Here is a 10,551-nt window from a genome sequence, read left to right on the forward strand (position 1 = left end):
GAAACTATGGTTGGACACAAGGTTACATATGTAGCTAGTGCTAATGCCTTTACAAAGAGGATTCGATGAAATTAAAGAATCCGTGCAGCTCTAAACACAGGCATTTATCATAAAAATCACAAACAACCAAAACTGTCTGAGTGAGTTCGCAGTTAATTTGGGAAGACGTTTAAATCTCTGCCAGTCTCTGTAAATTACTGAGAAGACATCTTGTCTCCAGATATGAGTTGGCTGTAAAAATGTGACCTATTAACCGTAATTTCTCTGGAAAACAACACTGTGTACGACCATCTGCCAAGTTTATTTTAGAAAAGTGTTTTAAACGGAGTTACTACAGGCAGAATCACTCCCAACAATGGAAGGAGGCCAAAATCCTGCTTTGTGATGTAAACAGGTACAGAGGAAGCACAGTGAAAAGGGGTTTAGATTTAAATGTGAATTCCAGTGTAGTCCTCCCCAGCAGTTTATCTTTTAACAAGAGGCAAAGGTCAACAAGCCAAAAGGATAACTAATGGTTTAGTGGTTTAAAAAACAGAACCATACAAGAGAGAAGTCCTTTTACCATTTAAAGAAGAATAATTTGATAAGCTTGATCTTTAAATGTCAGTAAATGTCTGGTTTAGTGTTTGTAATGTAGAGCACAGTTTAGTTTGATGAAACGTGTGGGAAGCTGGTTGCTGAGAGCCAATGTTATGGCCAAAACCACTGCCGCTGGACAGGCCACCGGACCCCTTGTAGAGAGGAATCGTATGTAACTGCAGTTCAAAGTGTGAATAACAAAGGGAAGAATGATATGAAGTCAGAGAGGGAAAGTGGCATTTACAGGAGCAGGAGGTGAGAGAAATGACACACACAAACACACACAAATCTAACACGTAACCATAAGTGTAAGCATCCTCTGGCCAACCTGTATTCTATCTAAATAATACTTTCAGTTAAGTTTCATTTCGAGTTTAATTTCACTTTTCCTTTTCATTCAAGGGAATTACACTCATTCGCTCTGCCCCTCTCTCTACCTTCATCCAAAACACACACACACACTGCCCCACCCCCACGCTAGTCTGAGAAATAAGTGTGTAAATGTGTTTTGTGTGCGCGCCCAGAATATTCTGGTGCATGGCGGGCAAGGGATGTGTGTCGATTGTCCTGGCATGCTGCCAGTCTCTCGGTCTCTCATTACCAGTGTGTGTGTGTGTGTGTGTGTGTGTGTGTGTGTATACCCGAGTGTGTTTCTCTGTGTGTGTGTCTGCACACAACGGGGGCCTGCCAGCGTGACGGGCGTTACCATGGCAACGCCAGAGCAGATTCCAGATGCAATGCATCATATTTCTACAGGACGGCACACACACACACACACCCACACACACACACACACTCGAACATTAAATTGGCAGTAGACCTTTGGTTAGCCACGGAGATTAGTTTTATCATGATGGACCTACTCTCGTTTAAATATCCATTCTTCTTTTTTATTTTGCATCCCTTCAGAGATGGCTGCCTGGATCTAGCAATCATAGTAATCACACACACACACACACACACACACACACGCACACACGGACACATGCAGACACACTGACGAAACATAAGGGTACAACACTGTGTGCATAAAAACTTTGATTGATACTTGAGCTCCCCCATTTCCAGTGATGCTCACATTTAGATTTGTTTGTTGATAAGTAATACAACAGCTCCTGTAGTCTGGAGTTAGGGATTTCACACATCCCGTCTTAATTCTTGGCTGTTGTATCCCTGTTCTAAAAATTTAAAACCAGTGTGTGTTTGCAAATCTACCTATGGAACAAGCACAGATTATCACAATTTGGTCCTAGTGTCATCTCCCTTTATTAATCTGTCCTTCTTCTCTTTGCTTATTACCCTTCACATTATACTTTTCCTCCTAGTTCCTTATTAGTATCTTTGCCGTATCTTTGTATTTTATACTGATTCTTTCTCTATTCTTTACACCTCTTTCCTCTCTTTCAGCACCTCTAATAAAAACTGAAGACTCTCATAATTTGGCCTCGACAGTAAAGAAGAAGCTGTTTGTGCGACCAAAACAAGTGGGTGTGTGTGTGTGTGTCTGTGTGAAAGAGAGAGAGAAAAACAGGTGGATAAAAACACTGAATGGGGGCATCCATATATTCTTTGGTGTTTATGCAAAGGTGTGAGTGTAAGGTTTCTGTCTTTATTAATTATTCATTCAAGCATAGGGTTACAGTCTGACCAAACACACACACACACACACACACACACACAAACACATACAGAGATCCTGTGAAATGTTTAAGCAGACTTGTTTGTGAACTTATGAGGTCTGTACAGGTGATGAACGTGCAAAACCACAAAGAAAAAAATGAGCAGACCAGATTTCCCACAATTAAAAATAGTCTCTAAATTTGGTAGTTTGGGACACAGTTATATGCTACATTTAACAATAACTATTAATCTTACAGGGCAAGGGGCACCAGTTTTAGTCTTTTCCCAGATCATGTGAAGAACTACTGCATAAAATGTGCTGTAATGTCTTTTATGGCTCCAGAGGGGGCTGCATAAATTTACCAAAGTGACGCTACTTGAGTCAGGGTCAATTGGAGCTGAACATAACAAGTTTAAAAAAAAATGTAACAGAGAGCCCAGTCAGTCGGCTGTTGGTGAAAGCAACCACTCTAATTGTCTGTTCAGCTTAGCAAATCAATGCACAAGACGAGAAACAGGAGTAATGAAAACACACGTAAAAAGACTTCCCATGTGTGTTATCGTCATCTCATCTCAACAATATTAAAATGTTTTCATGATGACACATCTGATATAAAGAAATTGAAACGGTCTGTGTTGGGCAAGAGCAGATGGTGAGAAGAGAAGTTGCTAATCAGATACAGTTAGTTTCTGCAGCCTTTTTGAATGACAAATGCTGATTATTGCCACCTGCTGTTATGGAGGGTTATTTCCCACAGAACGTACAGTACGTGCTGTTTGGCTGCTGGCGTTGGGCTTTAAATTAATTTTAAGTGCCCAGTGTTGGCTCAGACGAAGGGGGAGGGGACAACAGCCAACCTCAGTCGCTGCTTGTTGTTTAATGTCGCCTTGATGTGTCTTTGTCATTATCAATTTACGATTAATAAAAAGACCTAAACCGGCAGAAAATTGACCCAAAAGTGAAATTGCTTCACTGCTACTGCTTATCTATGAGTATGTCTGAGCAGGAGGTGTCAACAGAACCTCTGCACAATATGGTCAGTTTTGGAATAAAGTTCTACTACAAAACAAATATAAAAAAAAAAAATCACATACTGTACCTTTAAATACTCATACGATTGGGTGTAAAGGTTTGCATTCCCTTATCGTAAAATGTCAGAATTTTTCATCAACATAATATTAAATACACATTCAGTTGGCACAAATCTTCCTTAAACAGACATTTAAGGAAATTTTAAGTTAAGTTAATAATTTTATGAATTATAGTCAATAATCATTTTCATTATTTTACTGTAACTTTTTAATGACTTCTGATGCTGAAAGAACATTTGCTTTTGGCTGAATGTGTATTGTTAGGTTAGCTTATAAGTTTGCATTTCTGCATGTGTTTTCAAAATAAGACATGTGCAAACTTTTGCACAACTGTATGTACAAAACCACATTTAGTGAGCAAGTGGAGGGAGACTGTGTAAAAGTGTGTTTCTTTGGACACAAAATGAAAGGCTGAGAAACTGCCTCCAGCTCTTTTAGATTAAAATGATTAATGTTAGCTACACAAAATCAAAAACAAAAAATCTGTGGTTGCTAAATGTGGTTCTACTGTTGCCTGGAGAATAACCCTTTCTGTCGCTGACACATTTCAGACCAAAACCAAAATCAAAATCAAAGATTTTTCGCCTTAGTTGCTTAGAAACGCTCACTGCCACATCCAGCCTTTTTAAATTCAGTGTGTCTGCTACATAATAAAGAGACATGTCATGGATGTATGAGCTTTCCATATAGGTGGGTTCCTGCACCTCACACACCAAGTAACAGAAAAATCCATAGCTGTAGATTATTTAAACAAGTGTGATGCTAAATGCAAAGAAATTCAAGAAAGCAAAGAAAGAAGCAAACATCTGTTTTCCTCATTTAATTCCACCCCATTTTGCTTACACTTCACTTATTTGTGCACTTCAGATATTTTTGAAATCAGATGGAGACTTCGACCTCCCCAGGAAGCCCGAGAAGACCCATGTTACGCACGAGACTAATGACAGGGAGGGGTCACACAGTCAAACCTAACACGGAAAACTTAATAGGAGCAGGATCAGATCCCCACCTGGTCGATCAGCAATAGATGACTTTCATGCACAGTGTGTATTCGTGTGTGTGAGTGTGTGAGAGAGAGGGGGAGACTATGTGCCTACCCCGTCTCTGCTGGATTCTGGCCCTCTGCCAAACAGCAATTGGTAATCTACCAGGAACAAAAGACTTAGCACTGACAGTCAGAGCGACAGACAGCGTTGAGCGTAAGGACAAGACACACACACACACACACACAGAGAGAGAGAGACAGTGAGGAAGACAGGTGCATGAAATAAATAGAGACAGAGAGAGAAAATGACAGGGAGAATGGGACTCTACAGATTTCACCTCACAGTGAGCACAGAGGATGGAAATTAGAAAAGGAGAGTATAAGCGAGAGGGAGAGAGGGGGAGGTGATGAGTTAAGAAAGTTTACAATTACACCACTGGCTGACAAGGAAAGGGAGACATTCATTTTAGCACAAATTCTAAAATGCTACAAAGATAACAATGAAAGTATCGACATGTCGCTTTACCTTTCTCACAACACTCCTGGTCTCAACTACCCCTCCACTCCCCCCGGATGTTTAGCCATCCCACACATCTGGATCAAAGCTCCACAGTGCGGAGCTTCCAGCTGAAATCAGGGCAGAAGAATCGCTGGTGATGACGCAGGATGAAATTCACGGTTTCGTCTCAGCCCTTTACAGCACTTACTCATACTTGTAGTGAACATGCTTTTAGCCACGGTTTTAAAAGGGACAGACTGTGACTGGGAATTGTACCATTATTACACTAATATTTTCATGACATGTAGTATGTGCTGTGAGGTGCAAGCTGCCTCCTCAGAAACCAAACATAGTCTTATTCAGATATGCTCTGAAATATTAATGAACCAATTGTTGGTGCAATTATTTAATTTGCTCCTGGATAAAGGTAGTTAGTGTGTCGGAGTTTTAAAACTCTCTCTCTCTCTCTCTGTCACACACACACGCACACAGCTCTTTTCTTCCCACTTCATTTCCATATCAATGGCAGCAGGACAATCAAGGAGCTGGTTCACACCAACAGTCTGGCAGACACACACTCACACAGAAAGAAACTTCTCCTTCGTTTTCTTTCTCCTACTCCCTCGGCGCAACTCTTTCTTTGGTGTGTCTCACTTCCTCTCTCTCAATGGTGGGAGAACTATGCACCATTCAATGCATTTTTTTTTAAGCCCACACCTGGAAAACACTGCAAATCAGCACTTGTTGATTTAAGCCTTTTGTCTGGTGTTTTGTGAATTTTCACGGTTTCAAATTGTCATAAGTGTGTTTCATTAGCCCAAGTGTCACAGAGATTTGAGAAATGACTGTGTAAATATGTAAATAGACTACTTGAACAATAGATCCTTCAAAACATATTGAAATATTCCCGTAGTCTACAGGTATAGACATATGTGCTGGATTAATTCCAGCCAGGGATCTGTTTCCTGTTTGTCACCTGTCAATAATTTCAATAAATACTAAAGAGTAGTTAGTATAAATTGCCTTACAGCTGCTTCTTTGCATCTTAGACTATTAGATCATTAAACAGTCAAATACTCTGAGATTTAATTCATGCTCGCAGGAGGGGAGAGCTCAATGTCGGTAACTTTAAACTTTCTGTGTTTATGCTGTTTCACAGGAAGAGGGAGACCCATTCATTCCAGGTGTTACTCATTCACACTTAAATTGTAATGTTAGAATCATCCAGATAATTAACTGCCACGGGACCAAATAGTAAATATACTTCACTACGAAACCAAGCACTTTACAGTTGGATGTTCATTTTCCTGTTCCTGCTCAAAAAGTGGCAGAGCAGCTGGCTCACCAGGAGCAACTTGGAGTTTAGTGCCTTCCCCTTGAGGATTGACCTGTGAACCCTGTGATTAGGAGATGACCCACTTTACCCCCCGAGCCACGGCTGACCTTAAACCCCAGCGAAAATGTTTGAAATGCTAAACAGTGTCGATGTGTAAATGATATATACACGTAATAGAGTGTATTTATAGAAATGTGTGTGTATGTGTATGTCTGTGTGAAAACACATGGCTGAGTGTGTGAATTAGTCCAGCTTTAATTGTGACGACAAGACACAATGGCAATTTTCACAATTCCCATAACTGGCCCTGTTAATGAATCGTTGCCATGGACACGCTACTGAAAAAAATGCTGCTAGTCCAGATCATAGCAGAATGTAGACATCACACACACACACACACACTTTTTTCTCCAAGTAAAAGCTGTAAGTGTTGCTTATGACTACTTATCTTTCAGAGAGTGGTCACTGCCCTTCAGCACACACACCACCATAAATAAAGGTGTCTAGACAGCACAGCCATCAGTCTGCCCTTTGGTGTGTGTTGAACATACAAATCAACAGAGTGACAAAGAGAGGAGGGGGGAGAAAGAGGCTAGGATGTTAATAAATATGCATGATTTATGTACTCCTTCAAGAAAACACGGATCCATCTGAATTCCTTGCCTTGCTGGTCTTCACAGTTGTGCAGCTGCATGCACACACACACACACACACACACACAAAATAATACACATACCTGTGAATATGTAAATAACACACACACATGGGCAGATGCACACAGCAGCACACACCAGAGGCTCTACCTCACTGCTCCTCCCCCCCCTGTGATTTAATCTTCCTCCTGTTTAGTTTCAACTCCAATTTATTGTGTTGCTTTACTCCTTTCTTTATTCTCTTCTTTACAAATCGTTAGAGTTGCAGCTCAATAAATCCACATTAACCCAACTCAGCTGTTGGTGTCAGCTCTCAGGACAGCAGAAGTCCTTAAAATACTCAAACATTTCATATTCTGTAGATTACTTTCCTCTTTTCCTGGGCAGCCACTGGCTTCAGCTCATTTAGTCATGCGTGGATTGATGAGCAAGCGCCACGGGGACCTGAGAAGCTACTGCATATTTCTTTTTTGAACTATAAATACACAAAATGACCACAAAGAGATGCACAACAACAAAAACAAAATCTCAAGCTATAGGTGAAAAATATGAAAAACATTTAGAAAGAGAGTAAAAGTAAACACAAAGTGATAAAAAAAACAGCCACAAAATAACTAAAATGACGTAATGACGTACAGATGTATAACATCTAAACCATTACCACAAAAACAGACATACAAACCCACCAACCACCAACAAAAGAGGCAGAAGTGGGGAAGTGGCATCTGTAAACTTTTAAATGATCTTTTTTGCTGTTGTGCTCTGAGTCGAGTGAGGAAACACTGTTACCATTACATTCATGTTATTTATCAACATCATAATCTATAAATGCCTCTATGAAAAATGCAGCATCTTAACAGATACATCAGCCACATACTGGATGTTGTACAACTTTCAGTGTCTCTGGAAGTAGATTTTTAAGAGCAGTGAAAAGACATGAAGCAGAGGGAAAATTTGACATGGCTTTAGAAAGCGGTCAGACGTAATATGTTGTAAATGGGATAAATTGTGCAGCACTACACACACACACACACACAGACACACACTGTGTTTATGACAGCTCAAAAACTGTAAAATTGCCATTCAAGTGACACATTAGGAAAGAAGGCCTTTTACATTAACCGTTTTTTTTTACCGGTTTAATTTTTCATTTAAAATAAAACCTCACATTGAGTATAGGGCAGCACTAGCCCTTGGCAAAGACACACACACACACACACACACACACACACACACACACACACATACACAGTCTGAACCGTCGGAGATCCTCATTGTTATTCTGCACACAGCTGTGGTCAGAGACAGGGCCAGTCGTAAGTACAAGCAGACAGTCAGCACACACACACACACACACACACACACACACACACACACACACACACACACACACACACACACAATAAAGCACATGTTGTCATGACACATTACAAATGCTAAATACCATATAAGATTAAGGAATACAAAAGCAGCCCTAATTTGCATGGACACAATTGCTTACTCTCTCTCTCTCTCTCTCTCTCTCACACACACACACACACACACACACACACACACACACACACACACATTCCATCACTGCCAGAGGAACATCTGCCACCCATGGACTTCTTACAAAGCAAGCTTTCTTTCGAGCACTTCAATAAATGGAAATAGAGAAAAGGTGAAGAGACAAAGTAACCAGCAGACAAACAGCATATACACAAACATTTGCAATAAATACTAGAAGAACATTTATTCATAGGATATTTGAGGCTGTCAAAAATGTCACTTGGTTTTATAGTTCAGGTTATTATTATAGTTCAGATATTTCCTTTTATTTTGCTGTGTAGACAACTGCGGCTTGTTCTACCACTACCTTCCACGAGAGGCTGTTAAACTCAAGACAGACAGGTATGTACAAGAAAAATACTCTGCAAACCATATTAGTACAGACTACAGTCAGTACGTTAATGTACTGGGACCGTTCAGCTATGCACAAAACCTCAGGTTGTTGGCTCCAGCTCCAGACAGTCACATAATTATTATTCCGTGTTCATCTGTTTCCTGCTTTTCACAATAAGCTGTTTATTGGCGTCTTGCACACATAACCAGAAAGGTAAACCGAGCTCCATTCGACAAGTAGCTGCGTAAATCCAGGGCTCATGTTTGTTGTCTGCGCCAAAAAATACTTACTGTGCCCCAGTTCGAGAATGAACTGTCTGCTGCACTTTAGATCAGCGTAAATAATATCTTTATTTACAAAACTGTCAATGTATTTCTCTGATAGCTGTAAATGCATCGTGCTAGTGTTTGTTTATCACAAGCCTTAAAGGATGGATGCAGCACTTCACACACGTCACATAGATTTGTGTACATTACTTTCTGTAAGTATTTCTATTTCATACACAACTTTGATTCCACTACATTTCAGAGGGACGTGTTCTACTTTCTGCTCCGCTACATGCACCTCACTGATGAATGTTTTACACATACTGCGACAGGAAGGTAAAGCGGTCGTCCACCAATCGTGCAGTTGTTGGTTCAGTTCAGTGTCCTCCGGTCACATGTCGAAGTGTCCTTTAGCAAACTTCTTGCGCAACCCTAGTTTATATGAAGTTAGAGGTAATTGCAGGTTGAAAAAAATGGGGTCAAAGCATCCTGGTGCAATTCATAAACCCAGAGTAGTTGACTCATGATCTTTTTCTGCGCTTGGAAAATCCTTTCCTGACATTTGCTCAGGATGGAGGCAAGATTGCATTTTTTCAAAAGTGCATTGTTGCAAGTAAAGTATTTCCCATTTATGTAGTACAGTGTGTAGAAGATTTTCCACTGTGCTGAGACTGACCTGAGCACTAATTACAGCTAATCGACAAAAGAAGTGTTCTTAGATTGAACGCCTGGGAGTGTGGGGCTCTACCTACTACTACTTCGTAGTATGGTCTGCATAAGCACGAGAATAATATTGTGGTATAGTGTAGTACTGTTACAATAGTAGTGCACGTTCATTATTTGGGGGGAGGGGAGAGATTAACAAATGGTCACTGAAGACGATGTGACCAAAATAGAAAGCTATGCATGGCAGAAGTTTACCAATGCTGACGTGTACTTTATGACGCTGTAATTACACTAAAAAGAGGACACTAAATAATGTGACCTCCACTCAAAAGATTATTTTTGTGATTGACACACTGATAAAATATATACAAGATGTGGTTTTCTAAGTTTGGTTCTGGTTTTTATTTATCTCACTGTAGAGATGTTATATTGGTCCAGTACTGAACTTCAGAGCACAGGCTATTAAAAACGAGCAAACAAACAAACAAACAAACAAACAAACAAATTATTATTTTTAAAGATGCTGCAAAACCCAGGCTACTATGATCCATGAAGTCACAAAATCAAATCAACAAGGAAAACAAGATGCAGCCGAGCCTACTGTAAAGGTTTCATTACAGTGTCCTTAAATGCACCCGCACCAGTATTTGTAAGGACTGAGCTGCTCTCTGTGTTGGATTACATTGTGTGTGCTCTGTTTTGCCTTTTGCTGATTGGACGCATGTTGCATACCCAATTTGTTTCTTTTCCAATTTCGCTCACACACAGCATTATTTTTTTTTCTTTTCTTCTCACAATATTAAACACTTTAACAAATACTCTGTTATATCAAATAACAAATTGGCAGTGGGTCTTTCACAATGTAATGCCACAAACAAGGGTTTGCAGCTGCTACTGGCCCCAAACGACACAATCTGCATAGATGAGCACACACACACACACACACACACACACACACACACACACACAC

Source organism: Channa argus, chromosome 15 (genome assembly GCF_033026475.1).
Source record: "Channa argus isolate prfri chromosome 15, Channa argus male v1.0, whole genome shotgun sequence".
NCBI classification, from domain to species: Eukaryota; Metazoa; Chordata; class Actinopteri; order Anabantiformes; family Channidae; genus Channa; species Channa argus.